Genomic DNA, 6,260 nt, shown 5'->3' on the forward strand with positions numbered 1-6,260 from the left:
CCAGATTCCGGCTGTCTGCAAACCGGCTCAGGAAGCCAGTGCAATCGTTAACTAGCAGGCTGAACAGCACCGGGCCCAGGACAGGCCCGTGGGACCCCACTTGAAACCTCCTGCCATCCCGACATGGAGCCGTTGATAAGTACCCTTTGCTTGGGGTGGGCCGCATTGGCACGGCAGGGGAACTGCTGAGCTAACCAGGGAGGCCCGCGAGATTCGTCTGTGGAGGATCTTGGTGCATTGCCATTTTAACTTGTTTGCTGTAGCCCCGTTATCCTGTGCAGGAAGAGGCGTGGAGCATCTGCCCAGTCCCTCAGTTCTGGACAAGACCACGCAACTCTACTGAAATCTAGCTTTCTGTTTGCAGACCTCAAGCTTTCTCTGTCTCAGGATCTGGACTGCTACTGCATTGTGATCGCTTCCCCCAATTTACCCGTCACCTCTGCATCCCCCGCCAGATCTTCCCTGTCGGTCAGGACAAGGTCCAAGATAGATGACCCCCAAGCCGTATCCTCCACCTTCTGGAAGAGAAAGCCGTTCTCCACACAAGTCAGGAACCAGCTCAGCGTCTCGTGTTTGGTGCATTGTTCTTCCAGCCGACGTCTGGAAAACAGAAGTCGCTCATCAGTACATCCCGTCGCTTTTAGATACTGCTGTCACCTCTTTGTAGAGTGCCTCGCCTCCCTCCCTGGGGTCGCCACTCCGGCCCCACTGGGCCTTCCAGGCCTTGTGCCCCTTGGGCCTCAAGTGTCTGTCGACATTGGAAGTATTTTGCGTCTTGGCCTGCTCGTTTCATGCTTGCCTCCTTTACTGCAGTCCCGGCCCTCCTGAGCTGAGCGGCTTCTTCCAGTCCCTCCCTTCCGGCTTGTTTGCTCCGTGGCTGGGGGGGTTTGTTAGGGGCCATCTCAAGCCGGTCTCGTTGTCGGCCGCCTGCCTGTCTAGGGCAGTCTGCCTTGACTCGTCTGCCATGCCTTGCTGGACAAAGTAGATGGAAAAATGCAGGTGGCTGCCCATTAATGCCCTGATGCCAAGGGTGTCATACGTATGGCTCTGACCTCCCCTTTACTGTGTCCCATGCCTTGCAGATGGCATCCAAAATGACTTCCAACTCCCCTGGCCCCATTGTTGGGCCGCTGGGGTCGTTACTCCGGCCCCACTGGGCCTTCCAGGCCTTGCGCCCCTTGGGCCTCAGGCGTCTGTCGACATACCTGGACCCCACTCTTGGCCTCTCGCTACGCCTCGTTCTCTCAGGCCTTGGGCTTCAGGTGTTGCCCAAACCTGGTGCTTTTCTCTCAGGGTGCGCTCCCCTAGCCCTTCCCCTCCACAGGGTCACTCTCAAGGCAGCGGGGGCTGAGGCTGTCCGGCACCCCATCCTCGCCTCTCACCGGGGTGTCACCGGGGGGGGGTTAGGGTTAGGTACCCAGTGCCCAGGCCGCTGACCCCCGGGCCTTCTGGTCCTGCCTCCACCTCGTAGCGAACTCCCGCGCCGCCCCGGCTCGCTCCCGTCGGGGGGCTGGGCTTCCGCCTGCGTCATGCCAGCCACCACCTGTCTGCTCTCGGCACGGGCGTCCCCCCGTCGGAGCGACCTTCAGCCTCTTCTAGGCTCTGGCCCTGCCCCCAGGGCGGTCGGGGTGCCCCTCGCGGTGGGCTCACTTGCCCCTTGGCCTGTCAGCCCCAGCCCCCTTGCCCTGACTAGTTGGGAGCCCGGGGATGAGTCTGGAAGCGGCTGCCCTTCCTGCACCGCACGGCGGGAGCCCCCCCGCAGCCCTGGATGAGCTGCCCTGGCCCCGAGCCCCCCGCGGCCCGCCCCGGGGCCCTCTTCACCCCAGCCCCCCCAATAATATTGTCTCCCTGGGCTGCTTCCTTGGGGCTCGGGACCCCCCGGGAACCTCCTCCTCGCCCACGGGTCCTACCCCGACCTCCGGAACGTTCCAGGAGCGGACGGTCTCCCGCGGGGCGGGGCGATACTGCAGCTGCTCCACCCTGCTCCAATCAGGTGGCCTCTGGGTTGTCCTGCCAACACCTGATTGGCTCTGCTTCACCTGCAGGCTGCCTCACAGCCTGCTCAAACCCTTAAAGGGGCAGGCACCCAAAGGTGCTCCGCCACGTTCACTGTCCCCAGTGAAACCTAGTTGAAAGCCTCCTTCTTCGGTTAGTCAAATGATGCGTGCTGGTGCTCTTCCTAGTCCTTGTCAGATGGAGCCCGTCTCCCAAAAGCAGTTCTCCAGCCCTGAACGTGTGCCCGTTGTGGAAGAGTCCCCAGCAAAACTGTAGTTACGTAGGTGTGACAGGCTCACGCCCGATGCCCGATGCCCTTGCCGGCAGGCCACGGGCACCTCCTGCCCCCTTGGGTCACGTTGCACCTGGCCTATTCACCCGCCATGACCTTGTTGTTTCTGCTGGGTGAACCCTCACTTGCCTGGGGGTGGTCAGTGGTTCCTCGGTGGTCCAGGCGCGGCCACATCGGTGTAACTTCTGTGGGGCTTGTCCTCCCCTACACCCCACTGCTTTCCACTCGGGTGTTGTAACCAGCCCTGGTGATGAGTGGTGTGGCGATGTGGCCTTGTCTTCTCTGCTAGGTGACCGACGAGGATTAACTCCACAGGACCCTGCTGCTGTCTTTATCTTCAAAAACCACAACTAAGCAGGTAACGTAACTTAAAATGGCTCAAGCCTGGTGCACACGTGGGGCCCGTGGGGTACAAAAGCCTATCTGAGGTGGCTCTTGCCCTGGCTCGCCCCTCGGGCTCCCCTGGGCTGCCCCCTCCCTGCCCCACCTGACCGGGGTCCTTTGGCGCGGGCTCCCAGGCGAGGATCTGGTCCCTGCCACGTCCAGGGCAGGGCACTCCCCAGCTCCATCAGTGGCATGACCTAGATTACAAGTAATCTCGTGGGTGCGGGCAGGCTACTGATAAAAGAGGCAGAAACAGGTACAACACCCAGCCTTTTATTTGCTTGCACCTTAAAACATGAGAACAAACATTTATCCCCGAGTCTGTCTGGGTGCCTGCGCCTGCACGACACAGTCGCGCACCTACCCCCGCTGGGAGACTCGCGAGGTGGGAGGAGGGTGGCAAGCAGATTGGCAGCAGGTCTTCTTGAATTTGCTGAATTTCCCAAATTTCCCTCCAGCCCATGCCCATTATTTATAGATGGCAGGTTTTAATATTCTAATAAGTGATCTCTGATTGGTGTTATTTACATTTCTTGGTTTCACTGAAACTATTGGAACGGGACTGAGCCAGATCTTTTGTGGACTTGGAAGGTGCCAATTATTTGGGATTTATGTCCTTGGGAAAGAGGGAGGGGTTCTTCTCTCCTTTCCTTCCCCGTGCTGGAATGCCGTTTCTGTTTCTTTTTTACCTGACTTTATGGTCTTCTCTGACAGGCTGTTTTTGTTTTTACAAATTATCTAAGCATTTAACAAAAATATATCTATTATGGCAAAATAACATCTAATACATTTGGTTACATCGCTCGCTACTACTACTACTTAAGATAAAGCTATGATATAGGGTATATGAAGTATGTAATGTATGGTCTTCCCTTATCTCCTTTTCGGCCTTGTGCTTTGTTCAGTTGTGTTCGATGGTTTCCTTTACCTGCTGACCAAGTGAGCTGTCACATCTGCTGAACTTCACACTGCGGTCACTCACAAATGGGCTTTGGGCCATCTGCTTAGCGGCACTTCTGCAGCTTGGCCTGGGCCCCTTGAACGTGGCCGAGGCTGGCAGCAGCGGGGAGAGCGTCCAGCGCTTCCCCGGGCGGTCTGGCCACGGGGAAGGCGGCCGGCTTCCTCTTGAGGGTGGAGAGTGTCCAGCTCCTCCCCTGGTGCTCCGACAGCGGGGAGAGCATCTGGACCTCTTTCCAGCGTCCCAGCATGCACACCCCGCTCCACGTCTTCTGGCCCAGTTTTAACCCATTGCTCCTGGGCTTTGGCCCATCGGTGGGGATCTTCTGGTCAGCACAGTGCCAGCTGACCCGGCTGCAGCCCGGCCACCCGTGCCTGGGTGTGGAGGTGGGTCGGGCCCATGCCTCTTGCACCAGGCCCCGGAGCCTGCGCCGCGGTTATTCCATACGTCTCATGTGACTGGATCATTAGCCCTGCATTAAATGCTGCACTGTGCTGCAAACCCTGGGATTATAAAGCGTGGAACGAGGTGCATCAGTATCGTGACCCCATGCAGTTCTGCCTCTGAACCTGGTCTCCATCCTTTCCCGATGCCTGGCTGCAGCCGGAGACTGGGTGCAGGTGAATCTGAGTCCGAATCGGTGAGCAGACCGTGCGACCGTGGGACACCTGGCACTGCTGGGGTTCAGCCTCCTCCGGGCTCTGCAGTTTGCAACCTGGGGCTGCTCCTGCATCCTCTGCTGCGCCCGGGTCTCGGCTGGGAGCCTCTCACCAACTCCAGCCGGCACCAAGGCTGCCTGTCGCAGTTACAAGCAGTTAAGGATTGACATGACACCTTGTTCAATTAATAGCAGAAAGGCTTTAACACCAATACAAGCTCTAAAACTAAATGACAGCTCATTTTATATTGGGAAGGAGTCTTTTTCTATCACAGAAAGTCCTAGTACATACTTAGCTGCAGCAGTATTTTTCTCACCCATGCCGGCAGGAAGCTGTTCCAGTCTTTTTGCAGCCTTCACCAAGCGGGATTTCTCCAGCTCCCTCCTGGACTGCACACCTTGCTGGCAGCTTGATTGGATCGCCTCAAAGCATTTCTCCTTGATGGCTGGTCAAATGAAAGTCTGAACAAAACAGGGAGGAAGGGGGAATTATCACATTACAACTGCTAACTGCTTGAATTGTGGGTTTGGATCTGTCCAGATGCGAAGCTGGTTTTCCTTGCAGTTTCTGACTGGTCTGGAAGTTGTAAGTCCATCAGATGTGACGGGGTGCAGGGGAAGGCAATTATTTTGGGCAGAGGCAAGCTATGTTTTTGGCAAGCTATCACGGGCCACATGACAGGCAGCCCAGTGCAGAGAAATATTAATTTTCTAAATTTTTAGGGGCCCCGTGGGCCGGATAGAATGGCCTGGTAGGCCGCATCCAGCCCCGGGGCTGCATTTTGCCCACCCCTGGCCTAGGGGGATACTCTCAACCTTTTTTGAGAGGGTTTCCCATGGTTTTTAATCCATTTTTAAAGTTTGTTTGCGACCCTTTCATATATTCTTGCAAGCCACTTTTGGGGTAGGGAGGCTGGGACCGCACTGGGCTGGCCCCAGCTGGCTACGCAGGGTCCTGGGGGTCTCCCGGGGCTGCAGCAGCAGCGGTGATTCTGCCGCGTGGATCCTGGCTGCGGCTCTGGACGGCCCGGCTCTGCGCTGGAGTGGTGCGCGCTGCCCGTGCATGCGCTGCTCTGCTTTTTTTTTTTCCGTGGGTTTTTTTGACCAAACCTGTAGAAAAAATAAAAGCGGAGCAGCGCATGCCCTTGCAGCGCAGAGAACATCTAAACGTGTGGTGTGTGGCACCGCAAACATGTTTGCAGCACCGCACACCGCGAGGCCGCGCTCACTGGATGCAGCCCCTGTGCCCTTCTCTCTCTCTTGGCTCGGATATACATGCGACGAGTGTGTCAGGTCTCTGCCAACAACTTTCCTTTTAGAGGAACTGTCACTTTGATTTTGAGGCTCGGGGGTGGAAGAGGGCTGAGGCCTACCTCACTCACCAGCGCTTCTAGACAGCGCTCTCACTGCCCTCATCCACCCTTGCCCCGGCCTTCACTGCGACTGCTATCATCTTTCGGCGTGGGTCTGGTATTGCGTGCCGCGAGCTCCGCTTTCTTTACGCTGAGCGGGTCTGGTCTTCCTCATGGTGGCCTTGTCGCCACAATCCAGTTTTGCCCCAGCCGCTCGCTGTCTCTTATGCGGGAGGGTTTCTTTCCTTTCTATTAAAACTTTTGGGCGATTACAGCCACTCTGATGATTTGGCAGAATCTGGCCCAGAGAATGCGATTGGTTGGACTTGCTTTTCTGCGCACGGTCCCAGCCACCCTCGTGCGCTCTCGTGCAAGATGCACCGCTATTTCCATTTGGTCATTTTGATTTCATGCGTCGGTCTGGCCGAGCTGTCACAGCTTCCAGCCATCGCTGCCCAGGCCCCCTCTCCCAGACCGACGTGGGCTGCGGTGCTGCCGGGCGCTCTCCGCGGCGGTGGCTGCCGTCTGGGTCCACTCGTGCCTGCAGCGCCAGGCTCCGCGCTGCCTCCCCACTGCTTCCGGGCGCGGTTCAAGGTGCTGGCTCGGACCCGCGAGGCCTCG

The 6,260-nt window shown here is 57.7% G+C and overlaps 1 long non-coding RNA gene across 1 annotated transcript; it reads right to left on the reverse strand.

The window, feature by feature from the left end:
- Positions 1-2,931: 2,931 nt before the first annotated feature.
- Positions 2,932-6,254, reverse strand: LOC112551719. The gene is made up of 2 exons (XR_003096026.1): positions 4,605-6,254; positions 2,932-4,425 (listed from the first exon to the last, which is right to left on the reverse strand). It is a non-coding gene; the product is annotated as an uncharacterized LOC112551719 (long non-coding RNA).
- Between the last annotated feature and the right edge of the window lie 6 nt (positions 6,255-6,260).

Source organism: Alligator sinensis, unplaced genomic scaffold, assembly GCF_000455745.1.
Source record: "Alligator sinensis unplaced genomic scaffold, ASM45574v1 scaffold987_1, whole genome shotgun sequence".
Taxonomy (NCBI): domain Eukaryota; kingdom Metazoa; phylum Chordata; order Crocodylia; family Alligatoridae; genus Alligator; species Alligator sinensis.